The sequence below is a fragment of the Hippocampus guttulatus genome, chromosome 3 (genome assembly GCF_054856545.1).
Source record: "Hippocampus guttulatus isolate MCC_2025c chromosome 3, RoL_Hgut_1.0, whole genome shotgun sequence".
Taxonomy (NCBI): Eukaryota; Metazoa; Chordata; class Actinopteri; order Syngnathiformes; family Syngnathidae; genus Hippocampus; species Hippocampus guttulatus.
In genome coordinates, this window is record NC_141263.1 from 14,290,155 (window position 1) to 14,316,498 (window position 26,344).

At 42.0% G+C, this 26,344-nt stretch overlaps 1 protein-coding gene and 1 long non-coding RNA gene across 3 annotated transcripts in view; one reads left to right on the top strand and one right to left on the bottom strand.

Annotated features, from left to right (window-relative positions):
- The window catches only part of zfhx3b (zinc finger homeobox 3b), a 150,696-nt gene extending 148,553 nt beyond the window's left edge, over window positions 1-2,143 (bottom strand). For both annotated transcript variants that reach the window (XM_086106942.1, XM_086106941.1), the window contains exon 1: window positions 1,752-2,143. The gene's annotated coding sequence lies outside the window, so the exon portion shown is untranslated. The remainder of the gene's footprint in view (window positions 1-1,751) is intronic.
- On the top strand, window positions 419-2,678 carry LOC147207578 (uncharacterized). The gene is made up of 2 exons (XR_015100435.1): window positions 419-1,531; window positions 1,620-2,678. It is a non-coding gene; the product is annotated as an uncharacterized LOC147207578 (long non-coding RNA).
- The last annotated feature ends 23,666 nt before the right edge of the window (window positions 2,679-26,344 follow it).

The window sequence follows — 26,344 nt, forward strand, 5'->3', positions numbered from 1 at the left end:
TCTGACCCCTACAACTCCTAAAACACCCTTTGAGCACCAACCAACCACTTTTTTTTCTCCTCAGCGCAATGTACATATTAACACCTTTTTACAGCACTACTATTTTCCTCTCTTACCCCAACTACATACCAAGTCTTATATCTTGCTACTGCAAAGCATGAGGGTCTTTTGCTTGGTCCCCCCCCCCCACCCCAAAACATCACCCTGTTCCTCCGTGAAAAAAAACCCACCCCCACCACCCCAAGCCCTGACATAGTCCCACGGTTGTTTGGCGAGGGGGTTTCCTCTCCTTGCTTTTTTATCTGTGCACTCGCTCCGTGACCCTTGTTCCCCTTGTTTCTTGCTGTCTGACCTACAACCACCCTCCCACCCCCACGCCAAACACACCATCCTCACTCCCTCTGTGTAAAATAGACAAGCCGCTGCTGACAAATTCTCCTCGTGCCTCGACATCTCCCAAAAGCGACCTCGGCCCCCCACGACTGCACATTTATGGGATTTTAAGATACTGTTATTTTATTTTTATTTTTTTGTAACTCATTGGACGTTTCCTCCAAAAAGTGTAATCTCGACATCGTGCGTTGTTAAGTGTGTTTAAAAATGGATCCGCACAATGTCAGGTTTCCACTCCTGATGCTTTTAAGATCGTAGGAACGGGGCAATGTTTTCCTTCCAGTTCCTGCTGTAGGTTTGCAGCCAGGTGATTGTCGTGCATGCACGAGAACCAGCCACGGCCCCATGTTGCCTGAGAGGCAGCGTGCACTTTGCAGGGCTGCTTGGCTGGCGGTCCCGCCTGATCCGCTGCTGTCACGAAGGAGAACTCGGGGCTCCCTTTTTTTTTTTTTCATAGCCCGCACGCACGCCCTCACACGTCACGTGCACGCGCGAACCGCTCACGCACGCACGCACACACACGCGGGATCGATTTGCACGGGACTTGGTCTGGGAACCGCTGAGAATCGACTTTAAAAAAAAATACAAGGCACGAAAGAAGCAAAGAGCTGGGGCCGAGTTAGGGAGATGAGCTGAGCCGAGGTGGGATGAAGCCGAGGGGGGGAAAGAGTGGCCGCGAGTCGGTGCGGAGGTCTCGCACACAAAAAAAAACAAAAAAGAAAAAAAGATTCCAGGAAAAAGGATCTCTTAAACCCCCATACCGAAGCCCTGCCATCGGACAGTCATGCTTTGAATTTTTTTCGTTTGTTTGTTTGCACAAAATGCGAGAAGCGAGAGCTGTGAGAGATCCGCGAAAGAGTCGCCGAAACCACGCTGAGCCAACAGGCTGGACTTGGAGCTCCTTCCCCGGGCTGCGCTCTGTGACCAGCCGCCGCTGCCCGACCCCGGCGAATCCCGTCGAAACACCTCTCTCGACACCCGCGACCCCCCCCCCCCCCCCCCCCCCCACACGCACGTCCCGTCCCCAGCAAAAAGCCCGAATCTGCATTCAAAGCGCTTCTTTTTTCCACGTCTCGAAGGATCCGCTTGTTCTCGCACGTAGACCAAGAGGAGAGGACGAGCGCTGATGTGAACACAGGTAACGACACAACGCCTCCAAGGCAGCCCAATAATCTCGAATAAAGCTCGAAACTTGCATGAAAAGAGCCTTTCTTGCCCCCCGGAAGGTGAGTTTTGAAACGGGGGACCAGCTCCGCTACAAGTCCACCGCCACGGAGAAGGAAAGACGCTGCGAGAGAGAATAGGATCGCGCAGCGACAACAACACACACAAAAAAAGGAGACAAAGTTGAAACTTACAATTAGCCGCTTTGTGATGTTCGCTTTTTAATCCAGTAGCGAGACGATGGAACTAAAGATCCCATCAAGGCGAGAAGAGTCCCCTTTCGGTCAATTTGCGCTCGAGGGTGGGCGAAAAAAAAGAAAGATCATTGTTGTTGCCGAGTGCTTGGCTGGAAAAAGGGGCGCAAGTAGGTAGCTATTAGTTGTTAAAGGCGATATCAAAAATAATTTGGATGCAAAGCAGCCGAGTCCGGAGTTGGAGCCGCGCGAGGAAGAGGTGAAAGTGAGATCTGATGATTGGGGGGAGAAAAAAAACTCTTTGGATCTTTATTCCTGCTAATTAGTTTCCTGCGAGAAAAAAATGGCTGTGATTAATTCAGTGCGCATGTGCTTCATTACACAGGCACGAAGGGAAGGGCTAATTAGCCGCCTTGTGGATCAATAAGATTCAGCAGAGGAGAGCCGGCGGAGGGAGGGCGAGGAGGAGGGAGGAAGAGGAGGGAGGGAGGATGGATAGATACAAGGAAGGGCGAGAAAAAGAGGAAAGTAATGATCAGGAATAGAAAATATGGAATTAAGAGAGGCGGGAAGTAAGAGTTTGATTAGTGAAAGTGAACGCTGGCTGGCCGCCGAGCTCCACGCTGCGAGCGAGGCTTCGCTTCCCACTCGGCTTGCTGTTGTCCCCCGACACACTTTTTTCTCGTCTTTCCAAAACACTTGTAACATATATTTAAATGCTTCGCACATTTAAATGCGATGTAGGTTTTAGGTTGGTGTTTTGTTTCTTTTGCTTCTCTTCCCTGCATGCGTTCGCGGATACAGTATTTGTCACTGGACAGTCGAACAACTTGAAAAGTAAAAAAACGGTCGGGAAAGAATATTAGTGTTTAATTCAATACAAATGTTATGATTTTTAATTCTTTTTTTTTTATGAAGAACTATCAATTGCACACACTGTCACAGAACACATCCAACAAGAGTAATTTTGCGTGTGGATGCGAAAGTGAATCCGTAAAAAAAAAAAAAAAAAAAAAAAGCTATGATGTGAATAAATAAATACACAATCGATGTTAAATTATCACTCAATGATGTACTCGTAGGAAACACGGTTAGCCATGTTTAAATCACACGACTCGGTCTATGGGAATGTTACTCGATATGAACATATTTTAAAGTAACAATAATGTAAGGTGTAATTAAGCTTCTATAGGATCAACTTGCATAATAAATACCAACATACGCTTTGACAAAAGTGAATGCATTTGTGTTTCGCTACATATAGAGACACGTAAATATGTGTCCAACGGTCATTTAAAATACATTACGTCACTGAACCAGGGGCAAACACTTTCAAATATTTTAGGGTGAAATGGAGAGTCATGAGAGGATGCGTTTTTTATTTTATTTTATTTTTATTTTGGGGGCACTAATGCACTTTGGTTTATTTTTGTTGTGTGTAAATGCAGTGAGATTTTCACTTGTTAAAAAAACAAATCCTTTCAATGGGCGTGGGGGGGGGGGGGGTACCTAACTATTTGGGGCAAGTGTCAGACACATGGAAGAGATGGATCTGATATACTGCGGAAAACAAAACAAAGCACGCCGTCGTGTCACCTAATGTGAACGATACGGTCAATACATGATTTTTTTTTTTTACGAAATAACAAAAGAAGTGATCGAGAATGAGATGCATGGCTCTTCCCTTAATTTCATGACGCTAAGCTTGCCTTGTGGAAATGTCAAAAACTCGCTTGTATAAGTATTATATACCGTATACCCCCCTCTCTCTTGTATAATAAACCATTTAATATTTATACCCACTGTCCTCTGTGTCTATATTGCACAAACACGTACTGAATGCATTGTGATGATGCTGTGCTTGATTATTTGCTCTGTATGCGTCCAGTCCAGAAAGTCCAGGAGGCAGCTTGAAGTGATCACATAAGGTGCCATGTTTATGGAAACAATGTGGATTGGATATTCATCGCTGTAATGCATTCCAGCACAGATCAGATCATAGATATAGAACGCCTAGGGTTAGTCTAAACATGACTTACATGACAGCGAAATAATTGTTTTAAATATAACAAGTGTAAAGCAGCGCAGGACTCGATCTTATATTTACTTTATAAGATTATCGACGTGAAAGCGCTCGATGTAATCTTTCACGCACACACCCCTACTGCTAAAGTATATGTTGCGTTGCATCCTGGCATTTCCGGCACACTTGCCATCCACAAGTTGAGGCATGTAATGATACCTGGGTTTTTGTTTTTTTTAAAAGAGGAAAACACGTAGACACTGTGCACGAGTGCGTGATTCTGGCACAGTGCAGGAATCTGGAGGATTTGCGACATGTCTGCTCTCTCGAGAAGATTGTAATAAAAAAAAAAGGTTGAAAATAGCGTGCGAGGGGCTTGGAGATAATAAAAAAAGAGGCCGTTGTAATTTGAGGCTCGTATGGAGGCAGTCCTGCAAAGCCCGGTAGTGCAAAAACGGAGTTTACCAGAGTGTATGCAAAAAGGCCCGAGTGACATTAGTCCATCATCATCAGGTAGGGGGTGGGGGGGGGGGCGTCTAGGGGGACGGGACCCTTCATGCTTTTAGGGCCTCTCTGAAACGGGGTTTTTAAAAAAAAGTGGGTGGGGGAGTGCTTTTGTGTGAGCATCATTCAATTGCGCCTCTCTGTGGGAAGGGTAAGCGTCCACGTGCCAGCTTCAATAGGCGGCACATCCACCAGTGGCATTGCACATTGAACACAACCTGTGGCCAAAGGACAGTTCGTGGATGTGACGAAGGCACAAAGAGTGGTTTCAGGTGCACAAATATGTACATGCAATTTTTTTTAAAATACACAAACATTTGTAGAAAGTTTATCATTTATCATGTTATTATTTTTTTCATTATGCGGGTGCGTGCGTCTGACAGGCGCGTGCACAAGTCGAACCCCAAACAAAGCACAAAGGGAAACTGAGGAAATGATCAGGGGTGAGTATTTAGGGATCAAAGATTCTATCGAGACAGCCAGAACTTTCTTTCCGGGATGATGCGGTGATTTACTTATTTTTTTCTCCCGCTCGTATAGGCTGTAATATTGACGAGGGACGTGATTGTTAGATGTGCAATCATTTCATGGGTGGGTATTAAAAAACGGATCAAATCGACGTACATTTGTCAGATGAATGTATTAATTTAAATCAGTTTCAAAATAGAAACATACAATTGGATGGTCTTAACATGAAAAACCAAACAATATCTTTTAAATATATTCCAAATGTAAGTTTTCCATTTGATGCATGAACTTGATTAAAATACAGCCTGAATGGTGCTTTTAGAAATGCAGGTTGAGAGAATTCAATCTGCCAGGTGACGCAATCGTATCTTAATTCATTATGACATTGAAATATTATTTGTAAATTGTTGTGATTTTATACGAATGTGTTATTAGATACACTGTGCAACGTTTACTCCGTGTTTTATTTGTTTGTGGACGAAAAAGTAGTGTTTGAGTGCGTGCACCATGACCACGCTGGCCCATGTGAGGGGTCGTGCTTTCTCCACTTGCACTTGGGCAGCCGGGCCAGGTGCAATGGGAGCGCCCTCTTATGTTCAACCGGACCACAGGGACCGTGCACCATGACTGCAGCTCCACGGGAGACAAGCCCACGGACCTGCGCACTTGGGTCTCGCAGAGGAGCGAGTCGGACTGGTGGTTTATGGACAACACAACACAACAACAACGTGGGGTGGAGAAAGCGTGCATGAATGACGTATGTGGCGAAAAGAAATGATCGCAGCACTCCCATTGTCACCTATTAACGGAAGAACTTTGTAATTGACATTTTGTGAGGAGATACATTTGCAAAAGCAATTTGAAATAATTGGAAAATAATTTGCAGTCTGTTGGGTAAAATGCAAATATAACTTTTCAACGATTCTGAGCAAATTAACCTTAAGAAAATGTGCTTCTTTAGCCTTTTGGTGGGTGGGTGGGATTTATAAATAGATACATTTTTTAAAAAGTGCATCCAATACCTGCTCTTTTGTTCTTTTCCTGTCTTTTGTTTTCTCGCGGTTGGTACAATACGCCAGAGTTGAATACAGCAGTGTCTTTTTCAAATAATGCAGACTTTGCAATCGTCATCACTTCTTGTTTCCAAGTAATTTTGAGGAAAGGATGCGTTAAGCATTTCTTTAAAACGACTTAGTTGTTTCTTTTAGGCGAGGATGCATTCGGTATTACGTGATTGTGGAAATCTGGAGAGTGACGTGAATGGGGGGGGGGGGGTTATTCTGATGCTTTGTCCAGCCATATTTTAAATATGCCTTTTGGAGCCCCACGTTTTGCATGTTATAATTTACATCATTTCACGATGCATGTAATGCTCGTTCGATTTTCCATTATTGTAAGGAAAGAGAAAGTTATTCATTCTCGATTGATAATTTTTTTTTATCGTGAATGCTAATGTGGATAATCTATGAATATCGAAATGACGGTTGGACAAAGAGTTTATCACTTTTTTTCACCGCCCCCCCCCCTCCTCCGACCACTCCACCGAAATGAGACCTTGAAATGTTTCCAGCATAAAAACGATTTGGATGCATGACAACATGTACACACGGGTGTAGCTTGAGGTGAGAAATGAGGATGCGTGTCCTGCTGTTGTGATGTTAAGAGTTAAAAAAAAAAACAAAAAAAACAAGTGACCGTCTGGTCAGTCTGTCTCATTTACATAAGAAACAAGGGGCCATATCAATTAATCTCTCACATCTATTTGTCCCGCCACCCTATTAATGACCGCATGCATAATTCAATATCATTTTGAACGTTGGACTAACATAATATATGTTTTTTTTTCTCTCAGACTTAGTCCTTCCGAAAGTCACTTTAAATAATATATGTAAATATTTTCAAACAAAAAAAAAAAAGCATAATTTACAGCGAAGTGATGATGCGCCGATTGCGGTAATTATTTATTTTGTCTTAAATCATAAAGCCGAAAATAAAAACGAAATTAAGCAAAGTACAAAAAAAATACAGTCATTCGGCCAGCTTCATATGTGTTTGCACGCGCGCGTGCGTGTGCGTGGGCGTTATATGTTTGCTGATTTTAAATAAGAAACCCTATTTTAATCATTTCGATTGTATTAATTTTTTTGTTGTTCCATGAAATAACACACACAAAACACGAAGTGTGTGTGCGCGTGTGCGTGAGTAGGCGTGTTATGTGTGTGTGTGCGTGTGTGTGTGTGCGCGCGCGCGTGTACCTACAGTATATTCAACGTCATCACACGTCCCCACTGCTTCCATGTCAGAACATTGTGAGAAAACCGTCTGAAAAATCTCCGTGTTTGTACCTTATATCGACGGCCTTTGATGTTTCGCCAACTGGGAACCGTCAGATTTCAGTTTTTGGTGCGCACACATTTATTAAAACAAAAAATGTCACACAATATGGACAGGGAAAAAACGAAATATTATTCGACTTTTAAATTAATTACATATGAATATTGAACTATAAGTCAGTCGAAATGAAATGAAATAATCATTTTAACAGTTTTAGATACGTGAAGGTGAAGAAGCCCTGCAAGACTCAGATCTGGTCGAGACACGGACTTGACTCGTGTAGTTGATATGTGCTTGGGAGAGGTTCACTGAAAAGGAGGGATCCCAAATCAGAGCCATATGAGCCCTCTAGGCAGGAACAACACGAGCTGCTGGTAAGTCGACCCAAACAGAAGAGAGGATAATCACTGCGCCACAATGCCAAAGCCATTAAAATGCCTCTTTGCTCTTGAATATACAAACTTAAAGCAAGTAATTTTCCTTCATGTCAAGAAGCCTCACCCCCACCCCCCACCACCAAAAAAAAAGCATGATGAGATGAAAGATGACATGTGGAAAAGATGCATGAGACAAATACAGAACAAGGATTATTGCCAGGGGTCAAATCCACATTTTGCATCTCAGCTTGGAGAGGCTCGAAATGATCTCACCATTATGTGTCTTGGGTTAAATTTTAAAGAAACATTATCTTGAATAAGATTGAAATGTCGCTTTACGAAATTTATCCACTGAGTTTTGTACAATTAATAAATTTTGGGGTTAAAATGACTCGGTAATCCACTGGTTAGCACGTCCATCTCACAGTGAAGAGGCCCAGGTTTTGAGTCCGTGCGCCGGCATATTCCAAAAACATGCATGGTACATTGGAACATTCTAAATTGTCCCTAGGTGTAATTGTGAGTGTGAATGGTTGTTTGTCTGTGTGTGCCCTGCGATTGGCTGGCAAACAGTTCAGGGTGTACCCTGCCTACTGCTCGAAGATTGCTGGGATAGGCTCCAGCCAACAACGCTCATGAGAAGAAGCGGTTCGGATAAATGATGCATGGTTGCGATAAGTTGTTTTTAATGTATAATTAAGAAAATGTGTATTTAAAATGGTTGAACAAAAGCCTATTTAAAAGAGGTGGAAATTCCGTCTGCACTGACAGAAACACCCGTTTTGCTGGCAAATGATAGGAAACTTAGAAAAACTGACATACTAAGCAGCGACGAAAGCTGGGTTTCGTCCGGCAATGTAATCATAACTAACCGGGTCATTTCCGAGAGACCTTCACAGTTCGTCACTGATAGACCTGGACTCCCATTTCGCAGATGACTGACAGAAACACGCACTGCGTGACTCGTGTGTGTTTGCTCGCGGGGATAAATACACCGGGTTGCTTCTAGCTGAGCTCGTCGTCTGACAGGAAAAAAGTTTGAACATTGCTCATCAGTCTGCTTTCACAAATCACCACGCTGTGTGAACGTGTGTGTGTGTGTGTTTTAAACTTTATTTGGCTGTATGTTTCATTATAGCTGGCAGTTGTCTTACTTTTGATTGGTTGTCATGATAGAAATCTACAATTTCTGAGGATAATATTTAATATACTGTATGTGTTTGTTGGTGAAATTATTTATGTCAAGAATATTTTGCGAACAATTATGCCCAGTTTAGGCCACATATGATTATTGGCATCAGAGTCCAAGGTGAGAAGGTAATATCACGTCATGGACTTTTATTAATTTTCGATTTATCTATGACTGATTTCCAAGGCGCGCGCACACACAGTGTGTTTTTTTTAATGAATGTTTGAGTCGAAGAGATGATTGTAACTATTGATTGTAAATACTATGCAATATTTTTGTTTTTGCTGTGTTCCATAATAGACAAGTAATAAAATGATATTGGACATCAGTACAAGGTGTGGTTCTTTTCCGCAGTACATACACCGCTTGGGCTGCGAATGCATGTAACGTTGTATTACGATCTTGATGCCGACTGGCTGTTGCGGCCGAGCCGCCGCCCAAGAAGAAGAAGAAGATCTGACCGATGTAAAATAGTGGTGATGAACTGTCCTTTGGTGATGATGGAAGCAAGGTTAAAATAATGATGAACTGCAAAAACTAATAAACAAATAAATAAATAAATAACCTGTCATCATCAATCCATTGACAGTTTTGGTGACTGACAATGACGGACAGGTGTGCCATCCAATGGCAAATGGCAAATTACGGCCTGGCAAAATGTAGTGACACACCCACCACTCTGCGAATTAAGAAGGTCAGGCAGACATGTAGATGGATAGATAGATCGATCGATCGATAGATAGATAGATAGATAGCATGCAAGCGAGTTGGCTGGATAGCTAGACAGACAGTTAACGCTCGAACAAGTTTTTTGTGTTGTGTGCAGGCAGGTGAGCCCACCCAAACAGTGCTTGGTGGACAGGGTCACTGGGAGCCGCTGTCCTTCAAGTGGTTTGCTTTCAGTCAGGAGGCCCCCCCCCACTTATAGCCCCCTACATTTCCAAGGACCCATAAAACCTTGTGATTAGTGGAGCTGTTCCATTTTTAGGTGCTAGCTCGTTAAAGGAGTTAATAGAGAAGGTGTTTACTTTCGCACGACGCACCCGCACATGCGCACATGCACAAACACGCACACACACACACAAACACTCAATGACACTTGAAAACTCGAGGACACTGGATAACAATGCTCGTATTATGTTGATGTTTATAGAATTGCACAGCACCAGTGTGGACATCTCAGAACTGGATTTCAGTAGCCTTATAGCAAAATTAGTTGAGTCATTTTCAAGCATTTTTGGAAAACAAGACAAAACACAACAAATTCAACAAACGAGTACAGTTCAGTTGCTTCTATTCAACATATTTGGACGTTTCCAACAGCAACGATATGGAGTACGCTATGCATTTACTGTACATGACGATAAAATGTAAACAATGGCGGGTAAGTGTTTAAATGTTTACGAAGGTAAAAGTAGAACTATAGCACATTCTGTTTCCGCTCAACTGTTGTTTCAAAAAAACAAAACAAAAAAAAAACCACCACAACCAATCGAAGGTCAAACAGCTTCATGGAAGCACTGTATGTCAGCACTCAGAAGCTACCTCCGCATCCCAGCTAAAAAGAAAATGCTGTTCTCTAGCCATCAACCACTGACCCAGTTCCTGTGGTGGAAATTCAAGTAGCCCGTACATTGTGTTTGGTTGTGTCAAACAGGAGGCACAAGTGTTTTGGGGTTATCAAAACATAGCTCGGTGGTAGCAAGCCTGCCATGTAGGTTTCTTTCTGCTCGGCTTCACAGTGTCAACACGCATTCACAAACGTGTGACGGACAGACATTCGGGGTAGCGCACGAGCACTTTTAATTCTGTCAGATGGAATGCGTGCTGAATAATTTGCGACGTTTACGCGGCAACCAGCACAGTCTCAACAAGCCGAGCCGCCACATTGTTTTGATGCTCGTACGGGCAAAAATATATCAACATGAAAAATTGTCTTTGGATTCTGAAAAGGTCACATACACTCCCTGGTCAAATGACAGCGATGTGATATTCTCCTTCATAGCTCAGAGGATAAAACCACAGGCAGAAGATCACACAAAACACATGGCACTTAAGAATCTGAAGACTATCTTTTTTGTGTTGGGACTTAAAATCAATGAAACAACTAGTATGCAAATGATGTCTAAATATACAGCTGTTTCTGATTTGATTTGAATGAGGTAATCATTTGAAAATGTTATGGAAACATTGGACAGTACTGTAACGCACACAAAAGTATTTTTATTATTTTTTTGCATTCTATCCGTAATAACATTTCTAAATTGTCAAGTCTCTCTAGTTATCCGGGATAAAGCGGTGGTATTGTTTCTGCAGTGCATCGATCTTTAAATGTCATTGTGACTCGCCACATAAGACAGAGCATGTTACTTTTTCTTGATCGGATCATTCAATATAATGTAAAGAAGTATACTGTTTGTGTAACGATGAAAGTCAAATAAACTGGGCCATATAAAGATTAAATAAACGCCTTTCTGAACATAATATGCTTTGCAGGGATGACGGATGTGGAAGAAAAATGATTCACAACATGATTCTTATTCGCATAGTAGTGAAGTATAGGACTTACTTAATAATTATAGATGTTCTAACTTCCGTGCTCCTCAGCAGCGCGCTTATGTGGGGAAGACGCTATCCCCAAAGTTGTAACGTTATACATATCACGTTATACCTCATTTGTTGTTCATAAAATGTAAGCGTAGCAACCTAATGCTCTCTTGTAGTGCATAGATTACAGTTGACCATTTGTATTAGGACTACTTCATCTTTTTGACTGGCTCCTTATGTCATAGGACATTTTTTGCTTGACTTATAAAGTGTGATGCTGAGACAGTAGGAGCTGGTTAACAGTGGAGCGAACAAGATTTTCACTTCTACGTCATGTAGCCATTCGAAGTTGTTTGTATGCGCAATGTAATCTTATTGCAAGAGTTGCACTGAGGCGACTGGTCCTTTATGCTAAAAAAGATGCGGTTAAGCCACACTTCCATTCGGCATATGTCTGCCCCATACACACACACGCTCACACGTGCAGTTCTTTGAAGGTTCGGCATGTCTTCTTCGCTGGTCAAAAACGGTTGTTGTGCACTCAAATCATGCTTTTGTGTCCCAAATTTTTCCTCTTAGGTGCTTGTAATGGCGGCACAAATCTAACATCCTCCTGTAGCCCCAACCTACACCACACAGAATACCGGTCCTGGGGTTTGCGTCCAGATTTTTCTTTTTAATGGATATATATTGAGCGCAATTTTTATTGATATTGATCAGGCGTCTATTGCGATGTATATTGATATTGTAAAACTGCCAAGCCCGATGATCATAACTGGGCAATTTTATAGCAACATTGTATGATTTTTATTTTTTTAAAGGTATGTTGGATTGTACTTGATATTCTTTTTACTAAAATCGACAAAATATTTGTCAGACCATGCTGAGGGAATGCAAGGTTAATACATGATAATGAGTCTTCTCGTGAAGCTGTCACTTTGCCGTGTACGTGTACATTTTAAGAAGCATGAAAGAAGAAGAATAACACGTTCTGTCTGTGCGTGCTTTTTTTGTACAGTAAGTATTCTTAGTATCGTATGCATATACAGTAGATATGCACAAATACATGTGCTTGTGAAGAACGATGGAGGGTTGGGTCACAGGAAACTGGCTTCACCGTGGTCTGTTTAGAATTGTAAATGCATTGCATCGGCCATGATGTCAAATTATATATACTCTTTCACTGACAAAGTCATGCATGTCTTTTCCTCTCAAAAGGGGAGGGGCGCCACAAAGGGCGCAAACCCTCATGCAGGAGAACAGCATGCAGCCCTCATGAAAAATAAGCAAGTGTCGAAGCCCTGGGCGCAGAGCGTGGCTCCATCAGCACACAGGCCAGGGAGGGGAGACACAACCCCCCCCCCCCCCCCACACACACACACACAACACACTCACACAGGAGCTTCCAAACTCCTGCTGTCTAACCACTGTCCAGTTGTGACACTGCTCACCCCAACTGAGACAAAATAAATACCCATGTCGATGATGTTAATTAGCTCCACCACAACTGCTCCGTTTTCCAAGATTTCAAGCATCTTATTTTTCACCTCATCAAAATGTCTCGTCTATAAACGCACAGCAAAAAACAGAAGCCTCTTTAGTCAATACCTCAGCTCATTCCAGTTCGCCAAATTTTGTCCAATGACTTTGAGTGGCTCAGAGCACAAAAGAACAAAGCTTTAACTCATATTGAAGAGATAAATCAAGTCACGTCACTGCCAAACAACAATCATAAGTTCATTTTAGAAAGTAGAACAATTCAATATACAGTACTATAGTTCAGATTACCTACAGTATTTTAGGCTCAAAAGTTAACATGTGCTGCCAACCTATAAAATTATTTGGAAATCGGATGCTAATAAAAGTCGAATTGTAAAACCGAGTTAAAAGAATTTAGCTGGTCACCCGGAATTAAAATACTCATTTCAGACCTTTGTGCTATACGATTTGGGGATTTCATTCGATTTCTACCATTATGTGTCACATTAATGATGGAAAAGGTTTTGAAGTGATTTGTCTTTTTTTAATCACAAAAACCTGGCATTTAAACAGGGGTGTGTAGACTTTTTACATCCACTAAAGGTAAAAAAGACACTGTGCAATGCCACTGTAAACCACATTCGCATTGAGAAACACACTGTTAAATAATTCCACCTGACAGTGGCAGTCGGTGTCAGTCATCGCACCCAATGTTTACCTTTGTGATGGCAGAATTTCGATACGTCTTTCGGACTGGATCTCATTAGATTGTGCAGGTGCTGTGAATCTATGATCTGTATTTCAATGTTCCGACAGCGTGACACTGACAAGATCTGGAAGCGCATCTACTCCCGCAACCAACTTGGCTTTTGATAGGCAGAAACTGCAAGGGTCCAGTACAGACCTCAGAGAGGTGAGCTATTAGGCAAACAATGTCCACATATTGAAAAGTCTAGTAACAAAAGGAACAAACAAGTGAGCGGTACATGAAAGCTGGACATTTATCAGCCAGTCGTGTGTATGTGAACACAGAAGGGGAGCTAGCAATGAGGAAGACAGTAAGCGGGGATAAATGCTTTCAAAGCCCAGCAGACGGCAAAGGGCTCAGACTTTGGACAGCAGGGAAAGCGGATGGGCATCGCCTTACCTGACGGGGTTTTTGGTCTCGCTTCCTCCCACACCGACTCCTCTCTGGCAGCGCCGTCTTTTCAAGTGACTGTTTGAAGCCAGCAGGCAGAAAGGTCAGGTCCTTCTGGTCTCAGTAGGCTCGTCCAAACAACGGTGACCAACGGTGGATGGCCTGCAGCTATTGCCTCTGTCCTCACTTTGTTGATCTTTGTTGGGTTGTCAAAGTAATTCACTCGAATGTAAAGCTATTGATTCGATGCCTGGGCACCTGAAAACATTTTGGCCATGTACTCCTAGAATTCCAGCTATCTCCAGGGTTTTCCAAACCTATACTGGTATTTTACGGAGTCCGGGTCCGAGAAGAGCACATCAGGATGAAGGCATGACCTGCAATGAGAAACAAAATTTAGTTGATTACACATTTCAATCCGGGTCTGTAAGGAGTGACATTTCTGTAAAAAAAACCAACCAAAAACCTCAGAGCTCATCAGCTGTTGCTAAAACTACAAAATGAATGTCTATTCATTGGTGAACAACTACGGGAAGACGGATTCTCATGATTATACTTTGTATTTAATTTCTCCCCTCATACCACCGCCGAGTTTGAAAAGGAAGAATGACAAATATTTCCGGTGAAACTTAATTTTCTCGTAAGCAGAGCAAGACATATTCCTGTAATAGCATACATAATTGCCTGCTCTGCACAGGATCTGTCGCACATGACAACAAAGTCTCAGAGACAATACGTATTTATTCCGCTGTCAATTCCGGGAGAGGATTTTTTTTTTTTTAAACGGCTTTGAATTCCACATTGGGTCTGGTTTGTGAAGCAGGGTAAATATGCTTGTCATGTGTTCCAATAGTTCCTCAGCCACAGATTTAGTGGGGGAATACAGGAGGGAGAGGCACACACTTTGTGATAAGTGAATCGCTCTTTTGAAGTCACTTCCATTTGGAAACAGTGCGTGATTATTTTTACCTCTGTGGTTGTTACTCAAGTTAAAACCCCCGTTTAATTGTTCCCAAGAGTTCTTATTGCGTCGCTGATAAGGAGCTCAGGGAGCCGCGTTTAAAATTGCCTCAAAAATAACTTGACTTTGTGCTCATCGGCCACAGGTCGGAAAGAGTGACAAAGAAAGACGAGACTCGGATTGAGTTTCTGTGATTGCAATGTGCGTTCAGCGTTTCTTAATGCTCTTTGTTTGAAATATCAATGCCAACGACGACCCCGAGCCATCGTAAATAAAGGTGGCGCAGTGCATTAGCTTTGAATCAATAGAAGAAATAGTTTTATGAGTGTTTCGTCAGCAGTTTGCAGCTGACAGACAAAGTATCAAGAATAATTTGTCGTCTTCCCCCCTTTTGGCCTATGTCGGCTTACAAAGCCACCACTTCAAAGTTGGTCAATGCGACCTGTGGAAGCATGTTTGTCGGATCAATAGCCCACCCACAGCAGCGCCGCGGGCCATCCCTGACCCGGCCCATTGATTAGGCCTCGCTCAGCTGCCAATGGCAATGTGCTGCATGTGACACCAGGCAAAGGAGTACTGAGGAAGGGGGGATGCTGGATTGCCAGTGGCAGCCCCACAGCACACCACAGATAAAAGTCAACTCCACTTAAGCAAATCATTGACAATTAAATAGTTAGGGAGCAGAAAAATTCAGAGAGTCTCTGACGGTGGCAGCTGGATGGCTTTGGGGATTTCCGCGACTATGACCCCCCGTGTCAACGGGACACGAGCGCTACTTCAATTTGTGCAGGTAGCATGACCCCAGCCTCCGATTAGTTCATTTAGACACCTCACTGTCAACATATATGCAAAGTCATCCAGTCAATGCCTAGGTGTAGCTGGAACCAAAAGCCATTTTTGACAAAGAAAATGCAAAGAAAACTATCGTAGATGTATTAATTTAGCCCAAAAAAAGTTGCTTATTACAGTTGCAGTTTGCAGAAGTGGAGAACGGTATTGCGTCATACTGAGAACCGATTGTAACGTTTTGCCCCTCAAATGGATCAAAATAAGTCAACAACATGCAGGTACATTCACCACCCGCACGTTCAGGAGGGGTTTTTTTTGTTTGTTTTTTTAAAGCACCTTATCCTTCCCAAGGCCAAATCAAAAACAGTACTGTGCCATCCGGTGGCATCTTAGTGTCAAGGGTGTTAAAGTGAGTTGAGGAGTTTCATTTTGACATACGTAGGACCTTGCCACCAACTTCAGGAATCTGCAGGCAATTAGGAACGTTACGAACGGCGCTGAATGAACTGGTTTGTGCAGTCGTGTAAACACACTTTGTCATGTAGCAAACGAAAGCATGCTCATTTACTGTTGTGCTGGCCGTTGATTATCACAGTACATCTATGGCCTAAAAGTGTTTTCTACAAATAATGATTGTAATTATGACTTCACGATTGTATTAGCATAGGATAGCGACAATGGAGGGTTTCGACTGATGTACAAATTTGAGATACGTCAGCGCTGTAGGAAAGGCTGTATGTCATAAACCAAGGACCACCTGTATTCTAATCTCATTGTACTCTGCTGGTGAAGCTCATGTCGTGCCTGTCATCAATACATCTTTACATCACTCTCTTAGCCCACCAGGGTGGCAAAGCACAGATGTGAAGCAGAAAATTACCCAATTCGGAAAATGGTTATTTAGGCACTCTGTTTGTGCCTTCAAATCTAAACATATCAGCTTCATGTTGAACAGGCTCGAATTTCAAATTGAGCAATTACAAAAGGAACTCAAACCTCTTCAACTCATGATGTATTCTTTTTTGAGACTTGTTTTGTTTGGCTCCAAAAAAGCAAGTTGCTAAATGCTGTTGCTGCTTGCTAATTTGTGTAAATGACGTCATATATGGCTTTTTATATGAGAGGGTGAACACAGGTAATTGCTGCACCATGCACATGCCGTTCCATTGAAGTTGTCACACTCCTTTTCATCCATCTTGCTCACAGCCATTAGCGCTCCATATTAGAGTAGTTTATATGTCATTTTATTGCTCCTTTCACTTGTGAATGTAATTCTGTGGCCACTACCTCTTTGTGCATTCACCTCCTATCTACGGCTCCATATCTCTTGCGGTAATTGCTGAGTGACAGAAAGGCAATAGTGACCACTTCATTATAAAGACAACCATCGCTGACTGGATGCCGGCCTATTGGCTTTAGGTCACGGTGGTCACGCTGACTTTATCTGCCCGGGTTGTCGGAGGTTAGACCCCCAGAATCTATAAGGAACTTTACTGGATGTGCCGTGGCTGCTGTACAGGAGGGTCTCCTGACCTTGGTGGGCTGCTTCTATCCACTATTGATTGCACTTTGTCTCCTTCAGTGGAGGGTGGAGTCACATCTCAACATTAGCCCCACAACTTCGGTGTTTTAACAACAAATACTATAAGAACAATGACAAAGACATCTGTAACTGCTTCAGACAACAAAGCGTATGCAGGAAAGTGGTTAAGAGTGCACGATTGTCTGTCTCATGTGTTGTTTTGTATTATTTTGTCATTTTTTTGTTAACTTTTCTTTTGATGGCGGGGCTGACACCCGCAGCGGCTCCTCTTGTTTTGTGTTGAGAGGGAAGAAATTTCATCTGTGCTGTATGTTTCACATACAGTAAATTTGACAATAAAGTTTAATCCAATCCAATCCAATCGTGTGAAGTTATTTGATGCACCAGGGATTTTATCTTTCGAGTATTAAATTGGTCTGTCTGGCAAATGTTCCTTGGGTCAGAACCATGAGTTAGTCAGGCATTTTGACAAATTAAATTATAAGTGAAGTCATAATTCTACCATAACTGGCAGAAATGAATAAAACCAGAGTTTGAGCTGTGTTTTACTGGGCTACTAAAAGAGAATTTGCAAACATTTGCATGAGATTTACATGAGAAGTTTTGCCCTGTATGGAGAACAATCAACCATAATGTTGTTTACTAAGGAGTTTTAAATGTTTTTTTTTGTTTATTTGGGGTTTTTTTTGGCGGGTATTAAAACTCCCTCAGGTGGCTAAAGTGTACATACCAGAAGGAGCGGCAAAGTTTCCATTGAACTGACGCATATTATGTAATTATGTCACCGCTGTATACATCTGTAAATGCATTCCCAACCTTTATAGAATTCTTTCAAAACCATGAACATGCCGTTGAAAGGATACAACTAATTTGTCTTTGCATAAACTAGATAGCGTGTTCTTGCACTTCAATTTTGAGCAAAAAAGGCATTTATGGGATTGTGATTTTTCCTAATACACGGTACCATTGTGCCAAGTGCTTAAAAATACGGTAACATACAGCATACAGAACTTGAACTTCCTCATCAGCACAACATCGTGCTTAACTTTTTGTCCAACGCCCCAAATTCTCATGAGAGATCTAAGACACGGATGTTGCTCAATCGCTTGCATTACTCGCTCAAGAACGTCACCAGCTCTCCCATGAAAAACGAAGGAGTCAAGTTGCTCATGTTTACCATCGTTAGCGTCGTCATATGGATGGAGGTGTGTGTAATTGTTTGTGCGACACTAAATGCGTATCCGGCTTGCGTTCATCGCAGCTTGTGTCTGTGCGCAACCATTTATGTACACACTAAAGCATTCGTGATGCTCGTTAGATCTTGTCTCTCTGCAACTGCGTGGCAGCGTTCATATTAAATCACAACAATGGCAGATGAGCTCTAGCACTAGACAGACAAGCATCTATTTGAAACTGCACTTTATTACACTTTGTTCCTTTTAATACAAAAAAAAGTATGGGAAAAGATAACCCGGTTTTAAGGATCCCGGATAAACAGCAACGATTGCATCTTTAAATAATAGATGACCCCCGCCTGTTACAGACGAGAATATAACTGAAAATAATTGAAGACAACAATGTCCTATAAGAGCACGACTGCAGCAGTGCTGATTCGGAATGTGTTACAACTTCAAACAGTCAGTCATAAACTATGGATAATCTGTACAAGAAAGGCAGGCGCCCGTTTACAATTTCCTTCTAATTAAGGCTACAGGATGAGTTCTACCTTTCTTCAAGTTGATGTGCGGTTGCTTGATTTACTGCAGATTGGGGGGTTGGCGGGGTTTGGGGAACTGTACCGATGGCAAATTAGGGTTGGGAAACAAAATGAAACAAACAATAACACTAATATAAACTGCAGTCAAAGGGATAAATATTTAACTATCTGTCTACATTTGACACACTTTAGGTGGAGAACAAATAGATCCTGAACAACAACATCCAAAACTTGCTACAATAACTCCTTTGACCACATTGTTATTTAGAATTCTGCTTGTACTGTGATTGCAATCCGTCCTCATTATTTTGGTAGAGACGATGCCTCTGTGTTAATTCCGTCTCTAAAGGAATGACACCGATCTAACACAAATCAAAACAAATCATGATGTTACAGCAGCAAAAACATGAGTTCATTTGGGGAAGTGTTGAGAGGAAGTATTGAGTTGTAGAAGTATTACTGGTGAATCTAAAACTGCCATTTAAAAGCACAATACACTAATGTGGTACAGTGTATGTAGGCTGCTGCTGATCTGCCAGCTATTCCGGATTATTCATATTTTGTTCCGGAAATCTCTGAACGCAACCTTATCATGGATGGAAAATGTGGTATTCTGGATATTTAAAAAAAAAAAAAAAGAAGTCATTCGCAAACACTGCTTCCGCTGATGGCTTCAATGATGCAAGCGTCACTCACGGAAGCAACATGAACGCTAGCAGTCGAATGTTAGCTGAAAGCCAACGACTTGACGAGACATCAGTCGCCGCTAGTTTTTATGGGTTCATACCAGCGGAAAGAAACAAGTAAAGCCGTACAAAACCAAGCATCATCGGCAATTCATTTTGTCCATTAATGTGACAAGAACTGTGTGCTAACGGTAACTTTATCCATCATTAAATAACAAAGCCATCAAGCTGCACTGTGCAACTTGCAATACTGTCAGTGTCATTACAATAATTGTTGGAATATGCCAAACGGTCATAGCTGAGTGAAGCGTAGCTAATGGGGAGGGACATTTTTTAAATCATTTTGTTTGCATTTTGGTCCTTGGAAGTATGAAAGTGAATATAAGTGGTTCGGAAAATGGATCAATGGATGGATGAATTATTGTTGCATTACAATAAATTCCATGTGAAAGAAAAATAATTTAGTCTATAATTTTATATGCCTGCATTCTGATCTTTACATGGCAGATGCAATTACTAAAATAAATGATGCATATAGAGTCATGATTATGTTGTGTAATTGAACGATTTTCAGATTTTTTATGATACTTTTTCAAATTATACTGCAATAACGGAGTTCTGCTGTAATGCCAAAAGTTAAGAATATTTAAATTCAGACAAACTGTTCTGGATGTGAATTTCAAAAGGTTGGCAGCTCTGATGCCGGCTTAATTACACTTAGTAAAACAAGTGCGCTCCTATACATTTTTCATGTTTTTTTTTTTTTTTTAAATTGTAGTTTTTTTTCCCCCAGTGTAGTGCTACTTTTCTTCATGAAAAACGTGGTGGTTTTATTTTTTGGGGAGGGGGTGGGGGGTTGGGGGTGCTGGACTGGATTAAGAACATTTCCATACATTTCAATGGGGAGAGTGGATTTGAGATTGGAATGATTTGTTAAAACTGTAACCACAGGTCAAATTACACTTGTGACTCAAGGCACCACTGTAAAATGATACTCTTAATACTAATTGTGCGGTTTGAGAGTTGATTTTGCCCTTTTGCCTTCTAGTATCATGACTGCGTAGAAGCTCCTTCCGTATTCTGTGTGTGCAGCCGGGTAGCATTGTGAGGAGCAGGAGGTGGGATAAAGCAGTATTTGATGATTAATCACTGGACATAATAAAGCTTCTCACCATGAGTCCAGAGTCCAGCTGATTCCAAGATACGATCGGAGGCGATTAGAAAGAGAAAAAAAAAAATCATTTCTTACAGTGCATCGGTAGCAGACTCTAATGATGTGTTCTGATTGGACCGTGTGGCGAAGATAATAAAGGACCTTCTTCAGAATGGAATTGGAGATTATTTCTTTGCTCAACTTTTATGAAACAGGGCAATGAGCCTGGATGCTGCCGATTTGAGGATTAAGATAAGATGACCTTTCGCATTATGTCGGCATGTATAAAAGATGAAGTTTACAGTCTCTCGTCACATTAGACCTTATCAATGGCGAGAGCCTCTGTGACATCCCTTTGAACATCACAATGTTTTTCAGTGCTGCAATACAACAGGCCGTTACCCCCCAGTGTGGGATTATTGTTCCAGAGTGTGTATGTGTGTGTAGTACAGCAGTAGCGGGGAGAGGCACGCTTGCTTTGTTTGGACGTTGCCGTATTGCTTCTCCAGTTCATTGAAAAGAAAAAAAATTAATCTATTGAATGAAATGCTTATTTTCATGATCATGTGAGTCATATCACAATGAGAATGTAGATCAAGACGGGAGAGTGTTTTATTAAACAGCAGAATTTGTAGCATGCAATCATATGATCAGGCCGCCCCCCACCCAAAAATGGAACATATGGCTTCGTATTGAACAGCAGCAGAGCAGGTTGGTCTACTCTGCATACTAGATAGTAGAACATTTTCCCCAGAAGATGGTTGTCATAGGTTTAAAAAAAAGCACAAACAACCCCCCCCCCAAGGAAATAAATCAATATTAACAGTTGTCTTAAAAAAGAGTAAGTAAAAATAACCGTCAAATAGAAGGCCAAGTATCAGCTGTTTCAAATGCAAACCAGCATGTTTGTTGGATCAAGTTTAAGATGTGCTGTTCAAGCTGAAGGAGTAGCTGTCACTTACAGATCCTGTCACTTGTTTCAGCGTCACAGTCAGTGAAACGATATTTGAAACCAGTCAAGCGATCTCACCTCAGTGGCACATCAGTTTTGTTTGGAGCTAGAACAAAACTCAATTACGGGTGCTAGGAAAGAGACGCGCTTGCATTAGAACCGGCAGCTCTCTCCGCCGGCTGTGGGGTGAAAGCGAGTCAGTGTTTTACAGGCATCAGACAACTGGCCACCATCACTCCGCTCCTTTGATATGGGAGTTATTGTTTAGCCCTATAACTTACGCCGCGGCTTTGCAAGGACTTATTTCTATAACCTCTATTATTTTCTGTCATAAATATTCAAATCCAAATCAAAAAACCTCAAGCTTAGTGAGGAGAATAGCCAAAAACAACATGCCCCCACCATCCCAGCTCTCAGTCTTCTATAGAAAATCATTAAGAAGATGAATAAAGAAATCAGACGGAATGCTGAGACGAGCGCATACAAGGCCTGGTAAAAAGCACTCATGTGAAAGAGTCGGGATAGAATTTTTGGGGGGGGCCAAGGATCCTCAGTTCTTTTGTTCTTTATTTGTCGGAGCGTTTCGTCACGTTTTGCATTTCCTCCTTTTAGACAGTGAATTAATATTTGCGCTCGGAATATTAATCCTGATTCTTCTGTGGATTAGTTTTCTATTGTCCCCTCGGCGCTGAGCCATAAATAAAGGCGCTGACATGGAGAGGAAATCTATACCTCGCTGGCCTGCAAACAAAGACCTCTGCACCCCGAGATAACACATGTCCCTGCAACACGGACCCCCCTCTGTCGCCCACATGCCGGATCCCCCTCTCCCCTCACCCCGACTTCCCCCTTCCACTCATCATCCTCTCTCGCTCTCCTTCAGACAAACTTTGCCATGGTAGATTTGCAAGGCAATTGTGCCCTTAAAGCGTGCCTCTTCCTCAGCTTATACTGTGCGTTTTCCAGAGTTTATCAAAGAATACAATGGGGTTATGCTTTCGCCATTATTCTCCAGGCAAGAACGGTAATTCAACTGCGCAGCGCTAGTACTGAGGCAGCCATGATGTCTCATTCCGGAACACAGAGAGTGAGAGAGAAACGCAATGCATTACTTTGTTGACCTTTCCTGTTCCCATAGTTTACAAACAGCTGTGAAGCTCATTCCTCTGGGCTCTTTGTACATCAGAGGCTGGGAGTGATGGAGGCACGCCAGACTTAAATGAAGGGCTTTTTTTTTTCAAGCTCGCCTCCATCGTGGCTGACAAACACAACCTAACAAACGTGCATGGGCTTTATCTCCACCGCCAAAGCCAGTGCGGGCGCGCGGGAAGAAATACACAGCAAACAGATAGCATGACATCCTTTCATGTAAGTATATATTTTAACAGACAATCTGTTCAACAAAAGAAGAAGGAATCTAAATACGTCCACATATCAGCAGAGTCACCCACATGCGCAGTAAGAAGTTGGGTTTGTTCATCCGGGACATCTGAAACTAAAACGCATGTGACTCTCCTCAGTGGAAGTCATCCTCAAAGCTGTGAAACAGATGCTGAGAAATAGTTGGTACATGGTCCAATGACATTTGGCTACGATGTCAAGCAGTCAGTATACAGCTTGTAAAACAAAATTTACTGCCCCCCTCAAAATAACAACATAAAGCTATTAATGTCTAAACCACGGCCCAAAAAAAAAGTGAAGCTATCCGAATTGGGCCCTGTTAGCCATTTTCCCTCTACAATGTGATGTGATTCATTAGCGTTGCAATATGTCAGGTGTGATTGGGAAGGTGTGTTAGATTCAATGTTACCTCACTCACATGGGTCACTTCCAGTTCAATATGGTACTACCTGACGATCTGAGAAATAAACCCAACCCCCCCCCCAAAAAATAAATATATATATATATATATAATTGTTCTACATAAAGATGGCCGAGTCTAGAAGAAGATCGATTGTGGGTGTACTCACTTTTGTGAAGGCAAATAAGAACATTGATCACCATTCCAGTCATGCCATCATGACACTTTCATTTCATTGTCAAATTGCTTTGACAATGAAACAAGTGTCAGGTACTCCTCCAATTTGAAGAGACCACCATATTGAACTTGATCCAACATACATGTTGGCTTCAACAGTGGCTACCTTATTTTTTATGTGCCAGTTACTTGTATTTACCATTTTAAAGATGATCCAGTAACTCCTTAATCCTTGTGTCATCCCTCTCGAAAGTTTAATGAAATTATAATATGCGGCTCTTGTGTATTCCTGATTAACCACGGCTAATTAATTTAGTCTAACTCAATCTCAGAACAAGAAGGCATGCTTTGAACTAGATTTGAGTAAAAATAATTTGTATGTGCAGTTTCTGGAAATGGTGACAATGGTGGCTTTAAAGGAAAGGATTCTTTGTCCAAAGGCTGAGGCATCTTTTGGAACTATACACTCTTCCCCACTGTTCCTTTGCTACCAATACACAAAATGTAGTCTAGTAATGCAATTTTAAATACCCTCTAAATTTAAATCAGAGATTTCTTACCAACTACATTCAATATACTGTACTTGAAGATAATGGATACATGTCAAGACTGAACTTTGGAGATATATCGTTAAAGTGGTTGTCACCATTTCAGCTTTTCAGATTTTTGGGGGTGTGGCTTTACAGGTCCCTATTGACACCCTTTGGGTGCATTTGGAAATTCACTCTGACACCCTTGCATTACTCTGAGTGTGCGTATGTCCGGGGGGTGGGGGGAAGCGCCCCCCTCCCATTAATTTCTGATTGCCGCCTACGATCTCAACCAATCAGAAGCCTGTGCTTCAACTGTTTCAATCAGATTTACTTTGCTACTGTATAGATGTGTTATTATGTTAGTTTTCAAATTTTTTTTTGATAAACTCCAAAGGGTTGCTGTTTCAAGTCAACAACCAATAAGCTTGTTTTCTACAAATTCCATATTCCCTTCAGAACAGGTTGGAGAATGCAAAGCCCGATGAGTAACAGTACAGCGCAAGAAACAGTTGATGCTAACCATGCTACAAACAAGAACTGGCAGCCACGCCGATGCCATCGCATGCTTAATCAATCTAGTTGTGTCTGCGCGTCTGGGTGGGGAGTCGCTCACAGATTGGAAGGGGTTAATGGGAAATCAATAAGGGGATGTGCTTATGAGCAGGACATGGGGAAGGAGGGGCACTGGGGTCTGAGTGAGAGGAGACAGAGGGGAGGGGGAGATAGTACCATTGTTTCCTGTGATAGCGGCACACTTCCCAGATGTTATCTGTCACTCAGAGGACAACACTGGTGACCAGATGTTTGGGCTCTGAGTGGTTGACTGGCTGTACATCTTTTTGGTGGATCAATACAGGTCAAGTGCAAGGCAATATTTACCACAAGTCTGCAAACAGAAGACACTGATGCATGTGAAAGACTGAAATGAACTTGGGGCAATATGCATCTGTGCATTATTTGAAGGGCTCCTTTCCAAAATTCTAGAAATCAATTTCCAAAATGGATATCATGTACAGTATGTGTATATATTAGCAATGTCTCTGTCACATTTTTTGCATGCGAGTCCGAGTCCAAGTCTCTTGATTTTTGCCAATCCAAAACCTCTGCAAAGCAACGAAGAAGACTAAGCCAGTCCTTGTAGGCGATGCAATAACAATTCTCAACTAGGGCTGTCACAAATGACGATTTTGCTCGTTGAGTAGTCACCAATAGTAGAGGCAGTTAGTTGACCACTCGTTGGTACACTGTATTTAAATCGCAGCCCCAGCAAGAACATAATCATCATTGGTTTACATCCTGAATCCTTGAAGGTGAGAGCAAACTAAAATGAAAGACAATAATGATAATAGCACATGTTCCACTTTTATTAAAGCCTTTGCTGTATTGGCTTGATTGTTTTCTCATTGATATGTATCATAATATGTCCTCAATGTTTCCTTTTTTGTCCATCCATTGCTGGTAACAAAGGCCAATACTGATTTGAAAGGAAAGGTAAAAATAAATAAATAAATAAAATACACAAGAAGCAGGCGAAGCAGTCCTCCAAAGGCCCCGGGGGCCATATGGGGAGGTGGGTTGGTGCTTGGAAAGGGGGAACCCGGATCACGTCCCAGTGCAGTGAGGCTCTTTGTAGTTTGAGCAAGCTGAACTTGCCAGAGGCTCTCTGCTCTAACCCGTACCACTCACACTGTTTGGGGAAATTATACCACCGAGTAATAATTAATCAAGTAAATGTTGAGTCGCTTTGATTTGGATTACATTAACATATGATCAATAATGTATTAATCAAATACAAGTAACCACCTCTGTATAATAGCATACTTAACAGCATACATATACAGTATTTGTCAACTGAGGATGACGTCAACTATGGCCACAGAGTGTTACGTGCATCTTTGCACTTCAAACAACATTATGTCGCGATTGCACTGTACTTTATCAGCATTAAAGTCATCTTCGTGCGACGCTGGATTTCATAAGAGAGGAACTCGGTTTTTATGGTTAGCAAGACAGCAACCCGGATCACTTTAGCAGTCGGTAATATATGTGGGCGTCATTAGCGAAGGCTGAATTCACTTTTTATTGTTACAACTCGGTACTCTGGTCCGACCGAACCACTTGGTATGGCTGGGAACAGGGACACTTAGAGTTGACACAGCTATTTTATTAGTTGTATGCAGAAATATGCAGAAAGCCCCAGCCTAATTAAAAAGCATGAAGAC